The sequence below is a fragment of the Mustela lutreola genome, chromosome 8 (genome assembly GCF_030435805.1).
Source record: "Mustela lutreola isolate mMusLut2 chromosome 8, mMusLut2.pri, whole genome shotgun sequence".
Lineage (NCBI taxonomy): Eukaryota > Metazoa > Chordata > Mammalia > Carnivora > Mustelidae > Mustela > Mustela lutreola.
In genome coordinates, this window is record NC_081297.1 from 119,435,982 (window position 1) to 119,440,125 (window position 4,144).

The 4,144-nt window shown below is 33.7% G+C and overlaps 1 pseudogene; it reads right to left on the reverse strand.

Moving 5' to 3' along the window:
* Positions 1 to 743: 743 nt before the first annotated feature.
* Positions 744 to 1,610, reverse strand: LOC131839826 (large ribosomal subunit protein eL6-like; annotated as a pseudogene).
* Between the last annotated feature and the right edge of the window lie 2,534 nt (positions 1,611 to 4,144).

The window sequence follows — 4,144 nt, forward strand, 5'->3', positions numbered from 1 at the left end:
TAATAGCTATACCCCAAATAAAAGCAGAATAAATCCATAGATACAGTACTAAAAAAAATAATAAAGATAGGACATACTTCAGCAACTGTAAAATACAGATTCAACAGAAAACAAAAACAAAAGTTGATTCTTTGAAAAACTATTAAATTTGAACAAAACTATATGGGTGTATACTAAGTCACACACATAAAAGTAAATACAAATATCCTCATCAAAATACTAGAGTATACTCAGGAGTGATTAAGGGAGATAATTTCTTATTGGACTTTATTTCAAGTATAAAAATTTATTTCAGGGTTAGGGATGTATACTGTTCAGAATTAGAAAATTGGGGTGCCTTGATGGCTCAGTCAATTAAGCATCCCAGTCTTAGTTTTGACTCAGGTCGTGATCTCAGAGTCATGAGATCAAGCACTGGATTGGGCTCTGTGCTGAGTGTGGAGCCTGCTTAAGATTCTCTCTCTCCCTCTTCATCTGCCCCAGCCCACACAGCTCCTGCACAAGTCTCTCTCTCTCTCAAAAAAAGAGAAGAAGTTAACGTTATTTGGCTAATTACCATATTAAAAGAGAAAATATTAATTGCCAAAAAAACCTTTTGATCAAATTTAAAAGTCATTTTAAATAACTTTTAGCAAACCGTAATAAAATGGTACACCTTAACTTCATAAAGGGCATCTAACATAAACCTCCAGCAAACATCATCCATTTTCTTTTCTTTCTTTTTTTTTTTTTTGATGGATCAGTTATTTAATTAGGTTCTTTGTAAAACATTTAGAACACCAGTTTCTGAGAGAAAACACAGAATGCAGATAGCCCTGAAGCTGACTAATAGCTCTGTCGGCCAAATCTGCCAGTTCACAGCTTTCTGATCAACCTTGCACTGCTCTGTAATCTTGTATTTCTCTTTCTCTGAGTCAAAGATCCCGCCTTCCTGGTGTCCAGGTTTATGCAGCTGCTGCTTCTTGAAGCAAGCATCAGTCAGATGTTTTGGGATTTTCACACTGCTGCTATCAATTTTGGTGGAGGTGGCAATGACGAATTTCTGTTGTATTCTACACAGAGGACCTTAATTGGGGGCCAGAGGTCCAGTCAAAAGTAACAAACCACTTCTCAGTTGCTTCAGGGAAACCCCTTCTTGCTTCTGTGGCACCCAGTGAGGGTGATCATAATGATCCTAGGTGTGACACCTGCTCACAGTTTTCTCTCATGCTGCTTGAAAGATTTTTTACTGTGGCTTAGCAGCTTTCAAGGCGCATCTTCAGTCAGGTAATACCTAGGCATTTTGCGAAGTTTAACCACTTGGGTACCATCATTCTTGTCACCACCAACTGGTTTTATGATAGTAGCAAGAACCTTATCCTTTTCTTCTCAAAGCTGGATTTAGCTACTGAATACTCCCTCTTGTATGTAGCCTTTCTGGAATACAGAGCCTACCAGAAATAGCTGCCAATTTCTCTAGCTAGGACAGGGTTTCAACTGTAGTGGGGCTTCCTCTTCTTTCGCATTCTAGCCTTGATGTTACCCTTCTTCACTTTGGCACCAGGATCAACCTTCTTGGTTTCAGTTTTCTTTTCCTTAGCATCCAGTTTCTCAGCCTTTTCACCTGCCATCTTGCCAGACGGTAAAGAGCAAACATCATCCATTTCTAACATTAAACATCTTCCTTTAGGATGAGGAATGTGACAAGGACACCCCAAATCATTGAAGTAAAAGATGAAGCCAACCCAAGAAGTAAGAAATATAAATAAACTACTTTAAGAATTAAAAACTGGATATCTGCTTCAAGCCATGTTGTAGTAACAGGAAATTTGCTCATCCACCCTAGAAGCTAGAAGACAAACAAAATATCTGAAACAATAGTTTTGAAGCATTAAACAAGAGAGTGCAAGATAGTGGTCCTTGAGAAAAGGAAAATAAATAAATGGAGCTCTACAGTTGCTCAAGATCTCTGTCTGAAAAGAATTTCTAGTGCCTGGCACAGAGCTAAAGAACCTAAAAAAGTTAAAAATTGATATTTGCTTTTCATAATTATGAACAGGAAAATGTCAATCACCACAGCTGCTATTCTATATTGAATTTTAGACTATAGTGGGTAGTATTTTGTAGAATATATACGATTTGGAAAAGAGGAAACAAAATGCAAAAACAAAACAAAAATAAAAAATATATAAAATGGAACAGAATAAGAGAAAAATATAGCAAAACAGTATTATTCATTAAAACCAGCCATGACTTATTAGAAATAACTAAAAAAACAAACCTGTCTCATTAATCAGATGTAACTAAGAATAACTGTAGCAATATATATGCAAGCCTTCTGAATAAAAATCAGTTACACTTTATTGAAGGATATAGAAGAAAAATGCAATATTAATGGATTTGAGGACCCAGTATTGTGAAGAGTCAATTGTTTTTAATCCATTCTCAACAAGTCAAGGCCAATAAAAACCTCAAGATGATGCTCAGATTTATAAGGAAAATTCATAACAAGGAAAAGATCTTAGGAGAATCAAAATATCTTTTCATGAAAATGTAGGAAAGGAAAATCAATATTTAATTACCAAAATAATTAAAATGTGGTGTTTTGTGTGGAATAGAAAAAGCAATGTAGCTAGAAAGAATAGTATTAGAGTTTCCCAAATCAGACCCATGCACATTTGGAAACTGACATGTAATAAAATGAGCACTTCAAATCAGTAGGGGAGTGTAAGAATTATTTTTCAAACTATTCTTGGACAACTGGCCATCCAGTTGGAAGAAAAAAAAAAACACAAAAATGATCACTGCATTTTGCTATTAAACACACACACACACACACACTCATTTACATACCTAGTTATATAAATGTATATATTCTGGAGAGATTAAAGATTAAAGGTAAAAAACAAATGCAAACTTAGAAGAAAATATTTTTATGCTAGTGGGATAAGAAAAAAAATTCAAAATCATGGAAATTCAGAAAACTTAGAAAAAAGGACACATTTGATAGCAATTAAAAATATATAAGCTTAAATATATACATATGTACACATATATATACTTTAATATGTCTAAGAAAACCATAATCCAAGTTTAAAAATAAAGATATGTATGTATGATCATGTATATGTATATGTATTATATGTTATAGTAGGTTGGCATTTCAATTGTAGACAGAAATATATAACCGAAAAAATAAATAATTGAAAACATATGAACAGATCATTTACAGAGAAGGAAACCTGTCTGGCAATCAACAGAAGAACATTTGCTCAGTCACATTACTATTGAGGAAATGCAAGTTAAAACAGCGCCGTTACATTCCAAATCTACCAGATTGCCAGTAATCAAAAGTTTCCTGAATATCAAGTGTATAGCCAATGCTGAGTGAGATATGAAATTGGAAAGCAACTTGGCAATATGTGGAATAGCTGATGATGCCCATGTCACATGATCCAACCATGCCACTTCTAAATATATGTTTTAGTAAAAAGCTTGAATATGCATCTAATGAGACATGCAAAGGAATGTTCACTGAACCACTTTTTAAAGTGGTGTGGTTTTTTGAATGTTGTCACTAGGCAAGTAGATAAAGAAAATATAGTATATAGCATATTTCAATTCAGCAATTAAGATGAATGAATATAGTCTACATGTATTAATGTGGATCTATATAAAAATGTTGAATGAAAAGCATATTACAGATAGAGATATGCAATATGAGAGGACTGACGAATATTTCAAAGTACATTATTTGTGCATATGTACATAGCTAAAATATTAAAGCCTGTGTGGAAATGTCACACATAACTTTGGCAAAGTAATTATCTCTGGGGAGGAAAAGAGGGGAAGGCAATCAAGTAAAGATGCCAAGGGGGCTTCAAGCTCTATTGTTAAATTCTATTTCTTTGAAGCAAAAGATCTGAGGTAATCCTGGCAAGTCTATCAAGATTAAATGCATTTTTGGTACATTTAAAAATGCCATTTCTATTTTATATTAAAATATAAAATATTTTAATAAAATTTTTAAAATGAATTTGATAAATATCAATGAAGCTTTCCCCCAAAACACTCAGTTAATGCTTTAGCCTCTGCAAAACCATTACAGTGTAATGTCCTCATTCACTATTATAAACAAGAGTATAAGGGAAGACCCAACTTGTCT